The sequence below is a fragment of the Heterodontus francisci genome, chromosome 31, assembly GCF_036365525.1.
Source record: "Heterodontus francisci isolate sHetFra1 chromosome 31, sHetFra1.hap1, whole genome shotgun sequence".
In the NCBI taxonomy this organism is placed as follows: domain Eukaryota; kingdom Metazoa; phylum Chordata; class Chondrichthyes; order Heterodontiformes; family Heterodontidae; genus Heterodontus; species Heterodontus francisci.
Genome location: NC_090401.1, coordinates 5,747,998 through 5,772,013, shown reverse-complemented (window position 1 = coordinate 5,772,013; position 24,016 = coordinate 5,747,998). Strand labels below are relative to the sequence as shown.

The window sequence follows — 24,016 nt, the reverse complement described above, 5'->3', positions numbered from 1 at the left end:
GCGAGGGGGCACAGTGAGAATCGCTGACACTGGGTCAGGGAGTTCAGTGAGAATCCCTGACACTGGGTGAGGGGGCACAGTGAGAAACCCTGACTCTGGGCGAGGGGGCACAGTGAGAATCCCGAACAGTGGGCGAGGGGGCATAGTGAGAATCGCTGACACTGGGCGAGGGGGTACAGTGAGAATCGCTGACACTGGGCGAGGGGGCACAGAGAGAATCCCTGACACTGGGCGAGGGGGCACAGTGAGAATCCCTTACACTGGGCGAGGGGGCACAGTGAGAATCCCTGACACTGGGAAAGGGGGCAAGTGTGAATCCCTGTCACTGGGCGAGGGGGCACAGTCAGAATCCCTGACACTGGCTGAGGGGGCCCAGTGCGAATCTTTGACACTGGGCGAGGGAGTTCAGTGAGAATCCCTGACACTGGGCGAGGGGGCACAGTCAGTATCCCAGACACTGGGCGTGTGGGCACGGTCAGTATCCCAGACACTGGGCGAGCGGGCACAGTGAGAATCGCTGACACTGTGCGAGGGGGCTCAGTGAGAATCCCTGACACTGGGCGAAGGGGCACAGTGAGAATCCCTGACACTGGGCGAGGGGGCACAGTGAGAATCCCTGTCACTGGGCGATGGGTCACAGTGAGAATCCCTGACACTCGGCGAGAAGCACATTGAGGATCCCTATCTTTGGGCGAGGGGGCACAGTGAGAATCCCTGTCACTGGGCGAGGGGGCTCAGTGAGAATCGCTGACACTGGGTCAGGGAGTTCAGTGAGAATCCCTGACACTGGGTGAGGGTGTTCAGTGAGAATCCCTGACACTGGGTGAGGGGGCACAGTGAGAATCCCTGACACTGGGCGAGGGGGCATAGTGAGAATCGCTGAAACTGGGCGAGGGGGCACAGTGAGAATTCCTGACAGTGGGCGAGGGGGCACAGTGAAAATCGCTGACACTGGGCAAGAGGGCACAGAGAGAATCCCTGACACTGGGCGAGGGGGCACATTGAGAATCCCTGACTCTGGGCGAGGGGGCACAGTGAGAATCCCTGACACTGGGCGAGGGGGCACAGTGTGAATCCCTGTCACTGGGCGAGGGGGCACAGTCAGAATCCCTGACACTGGCTGAGGGGTCCCAGTGCGAATCATTGACACTGGGCGAGGGAGTTCAGTGAGAACCCCTGACACTGGGCGAGGGGCACAGTGAGAATCGCTGACACAGGGCAAGGGAGTTCAGTGAGAATCCCTGACTCTCTGCGATGGGGCTCATTGAGAATCCCTGACAGTGGGCGAGGGGGCTCAGTGAGAATCCCTGACAGTGGGCGAGGGAGCTCAGTGAGAATCCCTGACTCTGGGCGAAGGGGTTCAGTGAGAATCCCTGACACTGGGCGAGGGGGCTCAGTGAGAATCCCTGACTCTGGGCAAAGGGGCTCAGTGAGAATCCCTGATACTGGGTGAAGGGGCTCAGTGAGAATCCCTGACACTGGGCGAAGGTGCTCAGTGAGAATCCCTGACACTGGGCGAAGCGGCTCAGTGAGAATCCCTGATACTGGGTGAAGGGGCTCAGTGAGAATCCCTGACACTGGGCGAAGGTGCTCAGTGAGAATCCCTGACACTGGGCGAAGGTGCTCAGTGAGAATCACTGACACTGGGCGAGGGGGCTCAGTGAGAATCCCTGACACAGGGCGAGGGAGTTCAGTGAGAATCCCTGACTCTGGGCAAAGGGGCTCAGTGAGAATCCCTGACACTGGGCGAGGGGGCACAGTGAGAATCCCTGACACCGGGCGAGGGGGCACCGTGATAATCCCTGTCACTGGGAGAGGGGGCATAGTGAGAATCATCGACACTGGGCGAGGGGGCCCAGTGAGAATCCCTGACACTGGGCGAGGGGGCACAGTGAGAATCCCTGACACTGGGCGAGGGGGCACAGTGAGAATCCCTGTCACTGGGCGAGGGGGCACAGTGAGAGTCCCTGACACTGGGCGAGGGGGCACAGTGAGAATCCCTATCACTGGGCGAGGGGGCACAGTGAGAATCCCTGTCACTGGGCGAGGGGGCACAGTGAGAATCGCTGACACTGGGTCAGGGAGTTCAGTGAGAATCCCTGACACTGGGTGAGGGGGCACAGTGAGAAACCCTGACTCTGGGCGAGGGGGCACAGTGAGAATCCCGAACAGTGGGCGAGGGGGCATAGTGAGAATCGCTGACACTGGGCGAGGGGGTACAGTGAGAATCGCTGACACTGGGCGAGTGGGCACAGAGAGAATCCCTGACACTGGGCGAGGGGGCACAGTGAGAATACCTTACACTGGGCGAGGGGGCACATTGTGAATCCCTGTCACTGGGCGAGGGGGCACAGTCAGAATCCCTGACACTGGCTGAGGGGGCCCAGTGCGAATCATTGACACTGGGCGAGGGAGTTCAGTGAGAATCCCTGACACTGGGCGAGGGGGCACAGTCAGTATCCCAGACACTGGGCGTGTGGGCACAGTCAGTATCCCAGACACTGGGCGAGTGGGCACAGTGAGAATCACTGACACTGTGCGAGGGGGCTCAGTGAGAATGGCTGAGACTGGGCGAGGGGGCTCAGTGAGAATCCCTGACACTGGGCGAGGGGGCAGTGAGAATCCCTGACACTGGGCGAGGGGGCACAGTGAGAATCCCTGTCACTGGGCGATGGGTCACAGTGAGAATCCCTGACACTCGTCGAGAAGCACATTGAGGATCCCTATCTTTGGGCGAGGGGGCACAGTGAGAATCCCTGTCACTGGGCGAGGGGGCATAGTGAGAATCCCTGACACTGGGCGAGGGGGCACAGTGAGAATGCCTGACAGTGGGCGAGGGGGCACAGTGAAAATCGCTGACACTGGGTCAGGGAGTTCAGTGAGAATCCCTGACACTGGGTGAGGGTGTTCAGTGAGAATCCCTGACACTGGGCGAGGGGGCACAGTGAGAATCCCTGACACTGGGCGAGGGGGCATAGTGAGAATCGCTGACACTGGGCGAGGGGGCACAGTGAGAATGCCTGACAGTGGGCGAGGGGGCACAGTGAAAATCGCTGACACTGGGCAAGGGGGCACAGTGAGAATCGCTGACACTGGCGAGGGGGCACAGAGAGAATCCCTGACACTGGGCGAGGGGGCACAGTGAGAATCCCTGACTCTGGGCGAGGGGGCACAGTGAGAATCCCTGACACTGTGCGAGGGGGCACAGTGTGAATCCCTGTCACTGGGCGAGGGGGCACAGTCAGAATCCCTGACACTGGCTGAGGGGTCCCAGTGCGAATCATTGACACTGGGCGAGGGAGTTCAGTGAGAACCCCTGACACTGGGCGAGGGGCACAGTGAGAATCGCTGACACAGGGCAAGGGAGTTCAGTGGGAATCCCTGACTCTCTGCGATGGGGCTCATTGAGAATCCCTGACAGTGGGCGAGGGGGCTCAGTGAGAATCCCTGACAGTGGGCGAGGGAGCTCAGTGAGAATCCCTGACTCTGGGCGAAGGGGTTCAGTGAGAATCCCTGACACTGGGCGAGGGGGCTCAGTGAGAATCCCTGACTCTGGGCAAAGGGGCTCAGTGAGAATCCCTGATACTGGGTGAAGGGGCTCAGTGAGAATCCCTGATACTGGGTGAAGGGGCTCAGTGAGAATCCCTGACACTGGGCGAAGGTGCTCAGTGAGAATCCCTGACACTGGGCGAAGCGGCTCAGTGAGAATCCCTGAAACTGGGTGAAGCGGCTCAGTGAGAATCCCTGAAACTGGGTGAAGGGGCTCAGTGAGAATCCCTGACACTGGGCGAAGGTGCTCAGTGAGAATCACTGACACTGGGCGAGGGGGCTCAGTGAGAATCCCTGACACAGGGCGAGGGAGTTCAGTGAGAATCCCTGACTCTGGGCAAAGGGGCTCAGTGAGAATCCCTGATACTGGGTGAAGGGGCTCAGTGAGAATCCCTGACACTGGGCGAAGGTGCTCAGTGAGAATCCCTGACACTGGGCGAAGGTGCTCAGTGAGAATCACTGACACTGGGCGAGGGGGCTCAGTGAGAATCCCTGACACAGGGCGAGGGAGTTCAGTGAGAATCCCTGACTCTGGGCAAAGGGGCTCAGTGAGAATCCCTGACACTGGGCGAAGCGGCTCAGTGAGAATCACTGACACTGGGCGAGGGGGCTCAGTGAGAATCCCTGTCACTGGGCGAGAGGGCTCAGTGAGAACCCCTGACTCTGGGCAAAGGGGCTCAGTGAGAATCGCTGACACTGGGCGAGGGGGCTCAGTGAGAATCTCTGACACTCGGCGAGGGGGCTCAGTAAGAATCCCTGTCACTGGGCGAGAGGGCTCAGTAAGAACCCCTGACTCTGGGCGAAGGGGCTCAGTGAGAATCGCTGACACTGGGCGAGTGGGCACAGTGAGAATCCCTGTCACTGTGCGAGGGAGCTCAGTCGCAATCTCTGACAGTGGGTGAGTGAGCACAATGAGAATCACTGACACTGTGGTTACTCAGCTGGTTATTCCAGTCACATCATTTGCAGGCTTCATTTCCCTATTGCAGTTTCTTCCTTTTTTCAGTTTCACATTTTGTAATGTTGGATTCTCTGTGTTTTTGCTCTAACACTGGGAAGCTGCCATTTTAATGTTGTTTTAGTTGTATTTCATCTCATGGAATGAGAAGCTATCCATTTAGAGGCTAATGCCAGAGGGGAACTTTAGTTGCTGAATACAATGCTTGTCTCAGCCTGCCTTTTTGCTGTTCCGTCTAATAATTATGGAAGTGTGGATTTGAAGGTTCTGCTGTCCAGAGACTGGTTGAAGCAACTAGCCAACACAGATTTGATTGCATTTCAAGACTGCAGATGAAGCCGCAGGATTATCACTCCTGTGAATCTCGGTAGGTACTGGTATAGAATCCATTGTGAGTATAAAACGGCAGCATTGTCATCCTACGATAGGTTCCATTTGGATGTAGTCTCTGGCACATGGGGAAGGGGAGTTTTATCCACAAAGAACAGTTGGGTTTGGGTATGGGTATTTGGTGAAAACTGGGAAAAATGCAAGCGTGTCGTGAAGCTGGTCCTGAGCCACTGACTTCTGGATTTAACCACATGTATTAGGCTATGGGCATGCAACCACCTGGAGAGAGGCAGGCTGCCTATTAACATAAGTTAATCACTCAATCAGAGCAATATTTCAACTGATTTTCAACTTTCACCGTGCAGGGTATCTTGAGATTCATGAAACTGTCCAGTGAAAGCAAAGCATGAACATAGCTGACTCAATCTCAGGGAAATACTGCAATAAATACTGAAATACTCATCACTCACAGCTGCTTCCTTACCTGTTAGTGGGAAAGGCTTTGTTTGTTGACAGTATTTCTACTGAAAGGTTACTTTCTGCATTTTGGGGGTTTTCTGATTCACATCAGAATGGGTGGCAATTTACTGAATTGGAAGCACGAAGAGCAACATGATCAGCAGCACCAGCAGTTTGCTGTAGAAAGACCTGTAGCGGGACAGCAAAGAGAGGGACAACAGAGGTGTATAGCTCGTAGGAGGCACTACTTGCAAAAGAGGTGGTAAAGGCAGATGCTGGGTTTCGTTGACGCGTTTGAACAGCTGTCTCAGGAAACGTAGGTTTTTGTGTCAGGTGGTGACAGATATCTGCAGCTTCCGAGAGGAAGACCCGCTCCCTGCTGGACCTGGTGGCCATGAGTTACCAGTGGCTGTCAATGTCACCACTGACCTCAATGTTTTTTCCTTCAGACCCTTCTAGGGCTCTACTGGAGACATATCCAGGAACTCCCAGTGAGCAACCTGCAAATACACAAGACAGGTGACTGATGGGTTGTTTGCCAGCATCGCCAATCACCTATGATGACGCAAGTCAGAGTGAGTGGGAACTCGGGTTTGTGTCTCACGCTGGCTTGCCACAGGTGCAAGGTGTCAGCAACTATACAGACATCACAATGAGCACTCCAGGTTCATCCAGGAACAAAGGAACAGGAGGAGGCCATTTAATTCCTCGAGCCTGTTCCACCATTCAGTGAGATCATTGCTGATCTATGATCAAACTCCATATACCCACCTTTGCCCCTTAATACCTTTGGATAACAAAAATCCATCAATCTCAGATTTAAAATTAACAATTGATTTCGCATCAATTGTCATTTGGGAAGACAATTCCAAATTCTTACAACACTTTGTGTGTAGAAGTGTTTCCTAATTTCACTCCTGAAATTTTAGGATATGCCCCCAATCTTAGACCTTAATCTTCTCTCTATCTGCCATATCTGTTCGTCTTAATATCTTGAAAACTTCAATCAAATCGTCCCTTCACCTTCTAAATTCCAGGGATTACAATTCTAGTTTGTGTAATCTTTCCTTTGGGTGAACCATTGGAGTCCAGCTATCATTCAGGTAAATCTGCGCTGCACTCCCTCCAAAGTCAATATATCTTAGGACATAGGAACAGGAGTAGGCCATTGAGCCTGCTCCGCCATTCAGTTAGATCATGGCTGATCACCTACCTCAATGCCACTTTCCTGCCTTAGCTCCATATCTCTTATTATTAGATAATGAAGTCAGCATGACTAAGGGAAAGAGTAGGCAGGGAGCAGATGATGAAAGCAAAGGGACTGGTGGTCTGAGGTGCATTTGTTTCAATGCAAGAAGTGTAGTAGGTAAAGCAGATGAACTTAGGGCCTGGATTAGTACCTGGGAGTATGATGTTATTGCTATTACTGAGACTTGGTTGAGGGATGGGCATGATTGGCAACTAAATATCCCAGGATACTGATGTTTCAGGCGGGATAGAGAGGGAGGTAAAAGGGGTGGAGGAGTTGCATTTCTGGTCAAAGAGGATATCACAGCTGTGCTGAAGGAAGGCACTTTGGAGGACTCGAGCTGTGAGGCAATATGGGCAGAACACAGAAATAGGAAGGGTGCGGTAACAATGTTGGGGCTGTACTACAGGCCTCCCAACAGCGAGCGTGAGATAGAGGTACAAATATGTAAACAGATTATGGAAAGATGTAGGAGCAACAGGGTGGTGGTGATAGGAGATTTTAATTTTCCCAACATTGACTGGGATTCACTTAGTGTTAGAGGTCTAGATGGAGCAGAATTTGTAAGGAGCATCCAGGAGGGTTTTCTAGAGCAGTATGAAAATAGTCCAACTCGGGAAGGGGCCATACTGGACGTGGTGTTAGGGAATGAGCCCGGCCAGGTGGTTGACGTTTCAGTAGGGGACTACTTTGGGAATAGTGATCACAATTCCGTAAGTTTTAGAATACTCATGGACAAAGACGAGAGTGGTCCTAAAGGAAGAGTGCTAAATTGGGGGAAGGCCAACTATACCAAAATTCGGCAGGAGCTGGGGAATGTAGATTGGGAGCAGCTGTTTGAAGGTAAATCCACATGTGATATGTGGGAGGCTTTTAAAGGGAGGTTGATTAGCGTGCAGGAGAGACATGTTCCTGTGAAAATGAGGGATAGAAATGGCAAGATTAGGGAACCATGGATGACAGGTGAAATTGAGAGACTAGCTAAGCGGAAAAAGGAAGCATCCATAAGGTCCAGGCGTCTGAAGAAAGACGAAGCTTTGAAAGAATATCGGGATTGTAGGCGCAATCTGAAACGAGGAATTAAGAGGGCTAAAAGGGGTCATGAAATATCTTTAGCAAACAGGGTTAAGGAAAATCCCAAAGCCTTTTATTCAGATATAAGGAGCAAGAGGGTAACTAGAGAAAGGATTGGCCCACTCAAGGACAAAGGAGGAAAGTTATGCGTGGAGTCAGAGAAAATGGGTGAGATTCTAAACGAGTACTTTGCATCGGTATTCACCGAGGAGAGGGACATGACAGATGTTGAGGTTAGGGACAGATGTTTGATTACTCTAGGTCAAGTCGGCATAAGGAGGGAGGAAGTGTTGGGTATTCTAAAAGGCATTAAGGTGGACAAGTCCCCAGGTCCGGATAGGATCTATCCCAGGTTACTGTGGGAAGCGAGAGAGGAAATAGCTGGGGCCTTAACAGATATCTTTGCAACATCCTTAAACACGGGTGAGGTCCCGGAGGACTGGAGAATTGCTAATGTTGTCCCCTTGTTTAAGAAGGGTAGCAGGAATAATCCAGGTAATTATAGACCGGTGAGCCTGACGTCAGTGGTGGGGAAGCTGTTGGAGAAGATACTGAGGGATAGGATCTATTCCCATTTGGAAGAAAATGGGCTTATCAGTGATAGGCAACATGGTTTTGTGCAGGGAAGGTCATGTCTTACCAACTTAATAGAATTCTTTGAGGAAGTGACAAAGTTGATTGATGAGGGAAGGGCTGTAGATGTCGTATACATGGACTTCAGTAAGGCGTTCGATAAGGTTCCCCATGGTAGGCTGATGGAGAAAGTGAAGGCGCATGGGGTCCAAGGTGTACAAGCTAGATGGATAAAGAACTGGCTGGGCAACAGGAGACAGAGAGTAGCAGTGGAAGGGAGTTTCTCAAAATGGAGACGTGTAACCAGTGGTGTTCCACAGGGATCCGTGCTGGGACCACTGTTGTTTGTGATATACATAAATGATTTGGAGGAAAGTATAGGTGGTCTGATTAGCAAGTTTGCAGACGACACTAAGATTGGTGGAGTAGCAGATAGTGAAGGGGACTGTCAGAGAATACAGCAGAATATAGATAGATTGGAGAGTTGGGCAGAGAAATGGCAGATGGAGTTCAATCAGGGCAAATGCGAGGTGATGCATTTTGGAAGATCCAATTCAAGAGTGAACTATACAGTAAATGGAAAAGTCCTGGGGAAAATTGATGGACAGAGAGATTTGGGTGTTCAGGTCCATTGTTCCCTGAAGGTGGCAACGCAGGTCAATAGAGTGGTCAAGAAGGCATACGGCATGCTTTCCTTCATCGGACGGGGTATTGATTACAAGAGTTGGCAGGTCATGTTACAGTTGTATAGGACTTTGGTTCGGCCACATTTGGAATACTGCGTGCAGTTCTGGTCGCCACATTACCAAAAGGATGTGGATGCTTTGGAGAGGGTGCAGAGGAGGTTCACCAGGATGTTGCCTGGTATGGAGGGCGCTAGCTATGAAGAGAGGTTGAGTAGATTAGGATTATTTTCATTAGAAAGACGGAGGTTGAGGGGGGACCTGATTGAGGTGTACAAAATCATGAGAGGTATAGACAGGTTGGATGGCAAGAAGCTTTTCCCCAGAGTGGGGGATTCAATTACTAGGGAACACGAGTTCAAAGTGAAAGGGGAAAAGTTTAGGGGGGATATGCGTGGAAAGTTCTTTACGCAGAGGGTGGTGGGTGCCTGGAACGCATTGCCAGCGGAGGTGGTAGACGCGGGCACGATAGCGTCTTTTAAGATGTATCTAGACAGATACGTGAATGGGCAGGAAGTAAAGAGATACAGACCCTTAGAAAATAGGCGACAGGTTTAGATAGAGGATCTGGATCGGCGTAAGCTTGGAGGGCCGAAGGGCCTGTTCCTGTGCTGTAATTTTCTTTGTTCTTTGTCATTAATCTCCAGAAATCTGTCAATTTCTGTCTTGAACATGCTTAATGATTGAACCTCCTGGGGTAGAGAATTCCAAAGATTCACCACCCTCTGAGTGAAGAAATGCATCCTCATCTCAATCTTAAATAGCAAACCCATTATTCTGAGACAATGTCCCCTCGTTGTGGACTCACCAGCTAGGGGAAACATCCTATCTACATCCACCCTGTCACACATTGTAAGAATTTTGTAAATTTCAATAAGATCACCTCTCATTCTTCGAAACTCTAGAAAATACAAGCCCAGTCTCCTCATTCTCTCCTCATAAGAGAATCCTGCCTTCCCAGGGATTAGTCTGGTGAACCTCAGTTGCACTCTGGCAAGTATGGCAAGTATCCTTCCTTCGATAAAGAGACCAAAACTGTACACAATACTCCAGGTGCGGTCTCACCAAGGCTTCATACAATTGAAGCAAGACATCTTACTCCTGTACTCAAATCCCCTTGCGATGAAGGTCAACATACAATTTGCCTTCCTTTTTTATTGTTGCATTTGCATGTGAGCTTTTAGTGACTCCTGCCATCCTGAGAATGACCCATTTATTCCAACTCCCTGCTTTCTGTCCGTTAACCAATTCTCAATCCATTGCAGTATATTACCCTCATTCCAAATGCTCCAATTTTGTTTACTAATCTCCTGTGTGGGACCGTATTTTTCCTTAGCTGTGATGTCCAGAACTACCCCCAGTAATTCCAGGTATGAACCCCTTGAAATCATAGCCTGTACTAACCTAGGGGACCGCAATCTACTCTGTGTCAGTAATACCACCTCCCTGAATGGGTGTAGCTGAAATAAACAAGATACCATGGCAGAATGTGTGGATGTGAAATAAACAAGATACCATGGCAGAATGTGTGGATCTGAAATAAACAAGATACCATGGCAGAATGTGTGTAGCTGAAATAAACAAGAGATCATGGCAGAATGTGTGGATCTGAAATAAACAAGATACCATGGCAGAATGTGTGGATTTGAAATAAACAAGATACCATGGCAGAATGTGTGTAGCTGAAATAAACAAGATACCATGGCAGAATGTGTGGATCTGAAATCAACAAGATACCATGGCAGAATGTGTGTCGCTGAAATAATCAAGATATCATGGCAGAATGTGTGGACTTGAAATAAACAAGATACCATGGCAGAATGTGTGTAGCTGAAATAAACAAGATACCATGGCAGAATGTGTGGATCTGAAATAAACAAGATACCATGGCAGAATGTGTGGATGTGAAATAAACAAGATACCATGGCAGAATGTGTGGATCTGAAATAAACAAGATACCATGGCAGAACGTGTGTAGCTGAAATAAACAAGATATCATGGCAGAATGTGTGGATCTGAAATAAACAAGATACCATGGCAGAATGTGTGTAGCTGAAATAAACAAGATATCATGGCAGAATGTGTGGATCTGAAATAAACAAGATATCATGGCAGAATGTGTGGATCTGAAATAAACAAGATACCATGTCAGAATGTGTGGATCTGAAATAAACAAGATACCATGGCAGAATGTGTGCATCTGAAATAAACAAGATACCATGGCAGAATGTGTGCATCTGAAATAAACAAGATACCATGGCAGAATGTGTGGATCTGAAATAAACAAGATACCATGGCAGAATGTGTGGATCTGAAATAAACAAGATATCATGGCAGAATGTGTGGATCTGAAATAAACAAGATACCATGGCAGAATGTGTGGATGTGAAATAAACAAGATACCATGGCAGAATGTGTGGATCTGAAATAAACAAGATACCATGGCAGAATGTGTGGATCTGAAATAAACAAGATACCATGGCAGAATGTGTGGATGTGAAATAAACAAGATACCATGTCAGAATGTGTGGATCTGAAATAAACAAGATACCATGGCAGAATGTGTGGATCTGAAATAAACAAGATACCATGTCAGAATGTGTGGATCTGAAATAAACAAGATACCATGTCAGAATGTGTGGATCTGAAATAAACAAGATACCATGTCAGAATGTGTGGATCTGAAATAAACAAGATATCATGGCAGAATGGGTGTACCTGAAATAAACAAGATACCAAGGCAGAATGTGTGGATCTGAAATAAACAAGATACCATGTCAGAATGTGTGGATCTGAAATAAACAAGATATCATGGCAGAATGGGTGTACCTGAAATAAACAAGATATCATGGCAGAATGTGTGGATCTGAAATAAACAAGATATCATGGCAGAATGGGTGTACCTGAAATAAACAAGATACCAAGGCAGAATGTGTGGATCTGAAATAAACAAGATACCATGTCAGAATGTGTGGATCTGAAATAAACAAGATATCATGGCAGAATGGGTGTACCTGAAATAAACAAGATACCAAGGCAGAATGTGTGGATCTGAAATAAACAAGATACCATGTCAGAATGTGTGGATCTGAAATAAACAAGATATCATGGCAGAATGGGTGTACCTGAAATAAACAAGATACCAAGGCAGAATGTGTGGATCTGAAATAAACAAGATACCATGTCAGAATGTGTGGATCTGAAATAAACAAGATATCATGGCAGAATGGGTGTACCTGAAATAAACAAGATACCAAGGCAGAATGTGTGGATCTGAAATAAACAAGATACCATGTCAGAATGTGTGGATCTGAAATAAACAAGATATCATGGCAGAATGGGTGTACCTGAAATAAACAAGATACCAAGGCAGAATGTGTGGATCTGAAATAAACAAGATACCATGTCAGAATGTGTGGATCTGAAATAAACAAGATATCATGGCAGAATGGGTGTACCTGAAATAAACAAGATACCAAGGCAGAATGTGTGGATCTGAAATAAACAAGATACCATGTCAGAATGTGTGGATCTGAAATAAACAAGATATCATGGCAGAATGTGTGGATCTGAAATAAACAAGATACCATGGCAGAATGTGTGGATCTGAAATAAACAGGATACCATGTCAGAATGTGTGGATCTGAAATAAACAAGATACCATGTCAGAATGTGTGGATCTGAAATAAACAAGATACCATGTCAGAATGTGTGGATCTGAAATAAACAAGATATCATGGCAGAATGGGTGTACCTGAAATAAACAAGATACCAAGGCAGAATGGGTGTACCTGAAATAAACAAGATACCATGTCAGAATGTGTGGATCTGAAATAAACAAGATACCACGGCAGAATGTGTGGATCTGAAATAAACAAGATACCATGTCAGAATGTGTGCATCTGAAATAAACAAGATACCAAGGCAGAATGTGTGGATCTGAAATAAACAAGATACCAAGGCAGAATGTGTGGATCTGAAATAAACAAGATACCATGTCAGAATGTGTGCATCTGAAATAAACAAGATACCATGGCAGAATGTGTGGATCTGAAATAAACAAGATACCATGGCAGAATGTGTGGATCTGAAATAAACAAGATACCATGTCGGAATGTGTGGATCTGAAATAAACAAGATATCATGGCAGAATGGGTGTACCTGAAATAAACAAGATACCAAGGCAGAATGTGTGGATCTGAAATAAACAAGATACCATGGCAGAATGTGTGGATCTGAAATAAACAAGATATCATGGCAGAATGGGTGTACCTGAAATAAACAAGATACCAAGGCAGAATGTGTGGATCTGAAATAAACAAGATACCATGGCAGAATGTGTGGATCTGAAATAAACAAGATACCATGGCAGAATGTGTGGATCTGAAATAAACAAGTTACCATGGCAGAATGTGTGGATCTGAAATAAACAAGATACCATGTCAGAATGTGTGGATCTGAAATAAACAAGATACCATGTCAGAATGTGTGGATCTGAAATAAACAAGATACCATGTCAGAATGTGTGGATCTGAAATAAACAAGATACCATGGCAGAATGTGTGGATCTGAAATAAACAAGATACCATGGCAGAATGTGTGGATCTGAAATAAACAAGATACCATGGCAGAATGTGTGGATCTGAAATAAACAAGATACCATGGCAGAATGTGTGGATCTGAAATAAACAAGTTACCATGGCAGAATGTGTGGATCTGAAAAAAACAAGATACCATGTCAGAATGTGTGGATCTGAAATAAACAAGATACCATGTCAGAATGTGTGGATCTGAAATAAACAAGATACCATGGCAGAATGTGTGCATCTGAAATAAACAAGATACCATGGCAGAATGTGTGTAGCTGAAATAAACAAGATACCATGTCATAATGTGTGGATCTGAAATAAACAAGATACCATGGCAGAATGTGTGTAGCTGAAATAAACAAGATACCATGTCATAATGTGTGGATCTGAAATAAACAAGATACCATGGCAGAATGTGTGGATCTGAAATAAACAAGATACCATGTCAGAATGTGTGGATCTGAAATAAACAAGATACCATGTCAGAATGTGTGGATCTGAAATAAACAGGATACCATGTCAGAATGTGTGGATCTGAAATAAACAAGATATCATGGCAGAATGTGTGGATCTGAAATAAACAAGATACCATGTCAGAATGTGTGGATCTGAAATAAACAAGATATCATGGCAGAATGTGTGGATCTGAAATAAACAAGATATCATGGCAGAATGTGTGGATCTGAAATAAACAGGATACCATGTCATAATGTGTGGATCTGAAATAAACAAGATATCATGGCAGAATGTGTGGACCTGAAATAAACAAGATACCATGTCAGAATGTGTGGATCTGAAATAAACAAGATATCATGGCAGAATGTGTGGATCTGAAATAAACAAGATATCATGGCAGAATGTGTGGATCTGAAATAAACAAGATACCATGTCAGAATGTGTGGATCTGAAATAAACAAGATACCATGGCAGAATGTGTGCATCTGAAATAAACAAGATACCATGGCAGAATGTGTGTAGCTGAAATAAACAAGATACCATGTCAGAATGTGTGGATCTGAAATCAACAAGATACCATGGCAGAATGTGTGTAGCTGAAATAAACAAGATACCATGTCAGAATGTGTGGATCTGAAATAAACAAGATACCATGGCAGAATGTGTGGATCTGAAATAAACAAGATACCATGGCAGAATGTGTGGATCTGAAATAAACAAGATATCATGGCAGAATGTGTGGATCTGAAATAAATAAGATGCCATGGCAGAATGTGTGGATCTGAAATAAACAAGATATCATGGCAGAATGTGTGGATCTGAAATAAACAAGATACCATGTCAGAATGTGTGGATCTGAAATAAACAAGATACCATGGCAGAATGTGTGGATCTGAAATAAACAAGATATCATGGCAGAATGTGTGGATCTGAAATAAACAAGATACCATGTCAGAATGTGTGGATCTGAAATAAACAAGATATCATGGCAGAATGTGTGGATCTGAAATAAACAAGATACCATGGCAGAATGTGTGGATCTGAAATAAACAAGATACCATGTCAGAATGTGTGGATCTGAAATAAACAAGATATCATGGCAGAATGTGTGGATCTGAAATAAACAAGATACCATGGCAGAATGTGTGGATCTGAAATAAACAAGATACCATGGCAGAATGTGTGGATCTGAAATAAACAAGATACCATGTCAGAATGTGTGGATCTGAAATAAACAAGATACCATGGCAGAATGTGTGGATCTGAAATAAACAAGATACCATGGCAGAATGTGTGGATCTGAAATAAACAAGATAACATGGCAGAATGTGTGGATCTGAAATAAACAAGATACCATGGCAGAATGTGTGGATGTGAAATAAACAAGATACCATGGCAGAATGTGTGGATCTGAAATAAACAAGATACCATGGCAGAATGTGTGGATCTGAAATAAACAAGATACCATGGCAGAATGTGTGGATCTGAAATAAAAAAGATACCATGGCAGAATGTGTGGATCTGAAATAAACAAGATATCATGGCAGAATGGGTGTACCTGAAATAAACAAGATACCAAGGCAGAATGTGTGGATCTGAAATAAACAAGATACCATGTCAGAATGTGTGGATCTGAAATAAACAAGATACCATGTCAGAATGTGTGGATCTGAAATAAACAAGATACCATGTCAGAATGTGTGGATCTGAAATAAACAAGATATCATGGCAGAATGGGTGTACCTGAAATAAACAAGATATCATGGCAGAATGTGTGGATCTGAAATAAACAGGATACCATGTCAGAATGTGTGGATCTGAAATAAACAAGATACCATGTCAGAATGTGTGGATCTGAAATAAACAAGATACCATGTCAGAATGTGTGGATCTGAAATAAACAAGATATCATGGCAGAATGGGTGTACCTGAAATAAACAAGATACCATGGCAGAATGTGTGGATCTGAAATAAACAAGATACCATGTCCGAATGTGTGGATCTGAAATAAACAAGATACCATGTCGGAATGTGTGGATCCGAAATAAACAAGATATCATGGCAGAATGGGTGTACCTGAAATAAACAAGATACCAAGGCAGAATGTGTGGATCTGAAATAAACAAGATACCATGTCAGAATGTGTGGATCTGAAATAAACAGGATACCATGTCAGAATGTGTGGATCTGAAATAAACAAGATACCATGGCAGAATGTGTGGATCTGAAATAAACAAGATACCATGTCAGAATGTGTGGATCTGAAATAAACAGGATACCATGTCAGAATGTGTGGATCTGAAATAAACAAGATACCATGTCAGAATGTGTGGATCTGAAATAAACAAGATACCATGTCAGAATGTGTGGATCTGAAATAAACATGATACCATGTCAGAATGTGTGGATCTGAAATAAACAAGATATCATGGCAGAATGGGTGTACCTGAAATAAACAAGATACCAAGGCAGAATGGGTGTACCTGAAATAAACAAGATACCATGGCAGAATGTGTGGATCTGAAATAAACAAGATACCATGTCAGAATGTGTGGATCTGAAATAAACAAGATACCATGTCGGAATGTGTGGATCTGAAATAAACAAGATATCATGGCAGAATGGGTGTACCTGAAATAAACAAGATACCAAGGCAGAATGTGTGGATCTGAAATAAACAAGATACCATGGCAGAATGTGTGGATCTGAAATAAACAAGATACCATGGCAGAATGTGTGGATCTGAAATAAACAAGATACCATGGCAGAATGTGTGGATCTGAAATAAACAAGATGCCATGGCAGAATGTGTGGATCTGAAATAAACAAGATACCATGGCAGAATGTGTGGATCTGAAATAAACAAGATACCATGGCAGAATGTGTGTAGCTGAAATAAAAAAGATATCGTCTCAGAATGTGTGGATCTGAAATAAACAAGATACCATGGCAGAATGTGTGTAGCTGAAATAAACAAGATATCATGGCAGAATGTGTGGATCTGAAATAAACAAGATATCATGGCAGAATGTGTGGATCTGAAATAAACAAGATGCCATGGCAGAATGTGTGGATCTGAAATAAACAAGATACCATGGCAGAATGTGTGGATCAGAAATAAACAAGATACCATGGCAGAATGTGTGGATCTGAAATAAACAAGATACCATGGCAGAATGTGTGGATCTGAAATAAACAAGATACCATGGCAGAATGTGTGGATCTGAAATAAACAAGATACCATGGCAGAATGTGTGGATCTGAAATAAACAAGGTACGATGGCAGAATGTGTGGATCTGAAATAAACAAGATACCATAGCAGAATGTGTGGATCTGAAATAAACAAGATACCATGGCAGAATGTGTGGATCTGAAATAAACAAGATACCATGGCAGAATGTGTGGATCTGAAATAAACAAGATACCATGGCAGAATGTGTGAATCTGAAATAAACAAGATACCATGGCAGAATGTGTGGATCTGAAATAAACAAGATACCATGGCAGAATGTGTGAATCTGAAATAAACAAGATACCATGGCAGAATGTGTGAATCTGAAATAAACAAGATACCATGGCAGAATGTGTGGATCTGAAATAAACAAGATACCATGGCAGAATGTGTGTAGCTGAAATAAACAAGATATCATGGCAGAATGTGTGTAGCTGAAATAAACAAGATATCATTGGCAGAATGTGTGGATCTGAAATAAACAAGATACCATGGCAGAATGTGTGAATCTGAAATAAACAAGATATCATGGCAGAATGTGTGGATCTGAAATAAACAAGATAGCATGGCAGAATGTGTGAATCTGAAATAAACAAGATACCATGGCAGAATGTGTGAATCTGAAATAAACAAGATACCATGGCCAGAATGTGTGGATCTGAAATAAACATGATACCATGGCAGAATGTGTGGATCTGAAATAAACAAGATACCATGGCAGAATGTGTGAATCTGAAATAAACAAGATACCATGGCAGAATGTGTGAATCTGAAATAAACAAGATACCATGGCAGAATGTGTGGATCTGAAATAAACAAGATATCATGGCAGAATGTGTGGATCTGAAATAAACAAGATACCATGGCAGAATGTGTGGATCTGAAAATAAACATGATACCATGGCAGAATTTGTGGATCTGAAATAAACAAGATACCATGGCAGAATGTGTGGATCTGAAATAAACAAGATACCATGGCAGAATGTGTGGATCTGAAATAAACAAGATACCATGGCAGAATGTGTGGATCTGAAATAAACAAGATACCATGGCAGAATGTGTGGATCTGAAATAAACAAGATACCATGGCAGAATGTGTGGATCTGAAATAAACAAGATACCATGGCAGAATGTGTGGATCAGAAATAAACAAGATACCATGGCAGAATGTGTGGATCTGAAATAAACAAGATACCATGGCAGAATGTGTGGATCTGAAATAAACAAGATACCATGGCAGAATGTGTGGATCTGAAATAAACAAGATACCATGGCAGAATGTGTGGATCTGAAATAAACAAGGTACGATGGCAGAATGTGTGGATCTGAAATAAACAAGATACCATAGCAGAATGTGTGGATCTGAAATAAACAAGATACCATGGCAGAATGTGTGGATCTGAAATAAACAAGATACCATGGCAGAATGTGTGGATCTGAAATAAACAAGATACCATGGCAGAATGTGTGAATCTGAAATAAACAAGATACCATGGCAGAATGTGTGGATCAGAAATAAACAAGATACCATGGCAGAATGTGTGGATCTGAAATAAACAAGATACCATGGCAGAATGTGTGAATCTGAAATAAACAAGATACCATGGCAGAATGTGTGGATCTGAAATAAACAAGATACCATGGCAGAATGTGTGTAGCTGAAATAAACAAGATATCATGGCAGAATGTGTGTAGCTGAAATAAACAAGATATCATTGGCAGAATGTGTGGATCTGAAATAAACAAGATACCATGGCAGAATGTGTGAATCTGAAATAAACAAGATATCATGGCAGAATGTGTGGATCTGAAATAAACAAGATAGCATGGCAGAATGTGTGAATCTGAAATAAACAAGATACCATGGCAGAATGTGTGAATCTGAAATAAACAAGATACCATGGCCAGAATGTGTGGATCTGAAATAAACATGATACCATGGCAGAATGTGTGGATCTGAAATAAACAAGATACCATGGCAGAATGTGTGAATCTGAAATAAACAAGATACCATGGCAGAATGTGTGAATCTGAAATAAACAAGATACCATGGCAGAATGTGTGGATCTGAAATAAACAAGATATCATGGCAGAATGTGTGGATCTGAAATAAACAAGATACCATGGCAGAATGTGTGGATCTGAAAATAAACATGATACCATGGCAGAAGTTGTGGATCTGAAATAAACAAGATACCATGGCAGAATGTGTGGATCTGAAATAAACAAGATACCATGGCAGAATGTGTGGATCAGAAATAAACAAGATACCATGGCAGAATGTGTGGATCTGAAATAAACAAGATACCATGGCAGAATGTGTGGATCTGAAATAAACAAGATACCATGGCAGAATGTGTGGATCTGAAATAAACAAGATATCATGGCAGAATGTGTGGATCTGAAATAAACAAGATAGCATGGCAGAATGTGTGAATCTGAAATAAACGAGATACCATGGCAGAATGTGTGAATCTGAAATAAACAAGATACCATGGCCAGAATGTGTGGATCTGAAATAAACATGATACCATGGCAGAATGTGTGGATCTGAAATAAACAAGATACCATGGCAGAATGTGTGAATCTGAAATAAACAAGATACCATGGCAGAATGTGTGGATCTGAAATAAACAAGATATCATGGCAGAATGTGTGGATCTGAAATAAACAAGATACCATGGCAGAATGTGTGGATCTGAAAATAAACATGATACCATGGCAGAATTTGTGGATCTGAAATAAACAAGATACCATGGCAGAATGTGTGGATCTGAAATAAACAAGATACCATGGCAGAATGTGTGGATCTGAAATAAACAAGATACCATGGCAGAATGTGTGGATCTGAAATAAACAAGATACCATGGCAGAATGTGTGGATCTGAAATAAACAAGATACCATGGCAGAATGTGTGGATCTGAAATAAACAAGATACCATGGCAGAATGTGTGGATCTGAAATAAACAAGATGCCATGGCAGAATGTGTGGATCTGAAATAAACAAGATACCATGGCAGAATGTGTGGATCTGAAATAAACAAGATGCCATGGCAGAATGTGTGGATCTGAAATAAACAAGATACCATGGCAGAATGTGTGGATCAGAAATAAACAAGATACCATGGCAGAATGTGTGGATCTGAAATAAACAAGATACCATGGCAGAATGTGTGGATCTGAAATAAACAAGATACCATGGCAGAATGTGTGGATCTGAAATAAACAAGATACCATGGCAGAATGTGTGGATCTGAAATAAACAAGGTACGATGGCAGAATGTGTGGATCTGAAATAAACAAGATACCATAGCAGAATGTGTGGATCTGAAATAAACAAGATACCATGGCAGAATGTGTGGATCTGAAATAAACAAGATACCATGGCAGAATGTGTGGATCTGAAATAAACAAGATACCATGGCAGAATGTGTGAATCTGAAATAAACAAGATACCATGGCAGAATGTGTGGATCTGAAATAAACAAGATACCATGGCAGAATGTGTGAATCTGAAATAAACAAGATACCATGGCAGAATGTGTGAATCTGAAATAAACAAGATACCATGGCAGAATGTGTGGATCTGAAATAAACAAGATACCATGGCAGAATGTGTGTAGCTGAAATAAACAAGATATCATGGCAGAATGTGTGTAGCAGAAATAAACAAGATATCATTGGCAGAATGTGTGGATCTGAAATAAACAAGATACCATGGCAGAATGTGTGAATCTGAAATAAACAAGATATCATGGCAGAATGTGTGGATCTGAAATAAACAAGATAGCATGGCAGAATGTGTGAATCTGAAATAAACGAGATACCATGGCAGAATGTGTGAATCTGAAATAAACAAGATACCATGGCCAGAATGTGTGGATCTGAAATAAACATGATACCATGGCAGAATGTGTGGATCTGAAATAAACAAGATACCATGGCAGAATGTGTGAATCTGAAATAAACAAGATACCATGGCAGAATGTGTGGATCTGAAATAAACAAGATATCATGGCAGAATGTGTGGATCTGAAATAAACAAGATACCATGGCAGAATGTGTGGATCTGAAAATAAACATGATACCATGGCAGAATTTGTGGATCTGAAATAAACAAGATACCATGGCAGAATGTGTGGATCTGAAATAAACAAGATACCATGGCAGAATGTGTGGATCTGAAATAAACAAAATACCATGGCAGAATGTGTGGATCTGAAATAAACAAGATACCATGGCAGAATGTGTGGATCTGAAATAAACAAGATACCATGGCAGAATGTGTGGATCTGAAATAAACAAGATACCATGGCAGAATGTGTGGATCTGAAATAAACAAGATGCCATGGCAGAATGTGTGGATCTGAAATAAACAAGATACCATGGCAGAATGTGTGGATCTGAAATAAACAAGATGCCATGGCAGAATGTGTGGATCTGAAATAAACAAGATACCATGGCAGAATGTGTGGATCAGAAATAAACAAGATACCATGGCAGAATGTGTGGATCTGAAATAAACAAGATACCATGGCAGAATGTGTGGATCTGAAATAAACAAGATACCATGGCAGAATGTGTGGATCTGAAATAAACAAGATACCATGGCAGAATGTGTGGATCTGAAATAAACAAGGTACGATGGCAGAATGTGTGGATCTGAAATAAACAAGATACCATAGCAGAATGTGTGGATCTGAAATAAACAAGATACCATGGCAGAATGTGTGGATCTGAAATAAACAAGATACCATGGCAGAATGTGTGGATCTGAAATAAACAAGATACCATGGCAGAATGTGTGAATCTGAAATAAACAAGATACCATGGCAGAATGTGTGGATCTGAAATAAACAAGATACCATGGCAGAATGTGTGAATCTGAAATAAACAAGATACCATGGCAGAATGTGTGAATCTGAAATAAACAAGATACCATGGCAGAATGTGTGGATCTGAAATAAACAAGATACCATGGCAGAATGTGTGTAGCTGAAATAAACAAGATATCATGGCAGAATGTGTGTAGCTGAAATAAACAAGATATCATTGGCAGAATGTGTGGATCTGAAATAAACAAGATACCATGGCAGAATGTGTGAATCTGAAATAAACAAGATATCATGGCAGAATGTGTGGATCTGAAATAAACAAGATAGCATGGCAGAATGTGTGAATCTGAAATAAACAAGATACCATGGCAGAATGTGTGAATCTGAAATAAACAAGATACCATGGCCAGAATGTGTGGATCTGAAATAAACATGATACCATGGCAGAATGTGTGGATCTGAAATAAACAAGATACCATGGCAGAATGTGTGAATCTGAAATAAACAAGATACCATGGCAGAATGTGTGAATCTGAAATAAACAAGATACCATGGCAGAATGTGTGGATCTGAAATAAACAAGATATCATGGCAGAATGTGTGGATCTGAAATAAACAAGATACCATGGCAGAATGTGTGGATCTGAAAATAAACATGATACCATGGCAGAATTTGTGGATCTGAAATAAACAAGATACCATGGCAGAATGTGTGGATCTGAAATAAACAAGATACCATGGCAGAATGTGTGGATCTGAAATAAACAAGATACCATGGCAGAATGTGTGGATCTGAAATAAACAAGATACCATGGCAGAATGTGTGGATCTGAAATAAACAAGATACCATGGCAGAATGTGTGGATCTGAAATAAACAAGATATCATGGCAGAATGTGTGGATCTGAAATAAACAAGATATCATGGCAGAATGTGTGGATCTGAAATAAACAAGATACCATGGCAGAATGTGTGGATCTGAAATAAACAAGATACCATGGCAGAATGTGTGGATCTGAAATAAACAAGATACCATGGCAGAATGTGTGGATCTGAAATAAACAAGATACCATGGCAGAATGTGTGGATCTGAAATAAACAAGATATCATGGCAGAATGTGTGGATCTGAAATAAACAAGATACCATGGCAGAATGTGTGGATCTGAAATAAACAAGATACCATGGCAGAATGTGTGGATCTGAAATAAACAAGATACCATGGCAGAATGTGTGGATCTGAAATAAACAAGATACCATGGCAGAATGTGTGGATCTGAAATAAACAAGATATCATGGCAGAATGTGTGGATCTGAAATAAACAAGATACCATGGCAGAATGTGTGGATCTGAAATAAACAAATACCATGGCAGAATGTGTGGATCTGAAATAAACAAATACCATGGCAGAATGTGTGGATCTGAAATAAACAAATAACATGGCAGAATGTGTGGATCTGAAATAAACAAATACCATGGCAGAATGTGTGGATCTGAAATAAACAAATACCATGGCAGAATGTGTGGATCTGAAATAAACAAGATACCATGGCAGAATGTGTGGATCTGAAATAAACAAGATATCATGGCAGAATGTGTGGATCTGAAATAAACAAGATACCATGGCAGAATGTGTGGATCTGAAATAAACAATGTACGATGGCAGAATGTGTGAATCTGAAATAAACAAGATACCATGGCAGAATGTGTGGATCTGAAATAAACAAATACCATGGCAGAATGTGTGTAGCTGAAATAAACAAGGTACAATGGCAGAATGTGTGTATCTGAAATAAACAAGATACCATGGCAGAATGTGTGGATCTGAAATAAACAAGATACCATGGCAGAATGTGTGAATCTGAAATAAACAAGATACCATGGCAGAATGTGTGGATCTGAAATAAACAAGGTACGATGGCAGAATGTGTGTATCTGAAATAAACAAGATACCATGGCAGAATGTGTGGATCTGAAATAAACAAGATACCATGGCAGAATGTGTGAATCTGAAATAAACAAGATACCA

General features: G+C 43.1%; 1 protein-coding gene across 2 annotated transcripts in view; it reads left to right on the top strand.

Moving 5' to 3' along the window:
• Positions 1-4,585: 4,585 nt before the first annotated feature.
• LOC137347060 (granulocyte colony-stimulating factor receptor-like) overlaps positions 4,586-24,016 on the top strand; it is a 568,030-nt gene continuing 548,599 nt past the window's right edge. For both annotated transcript variants that reach the window (XM_068011070.1, XM_068011069.1), the window contains exon 1: positions 4,586-4,874. The gene's annotated coding sequence lies outside the window, so the exon portion shown is untranslated. The remainder of the gene's footprint in view (positions 4,875-24,016) is intronic.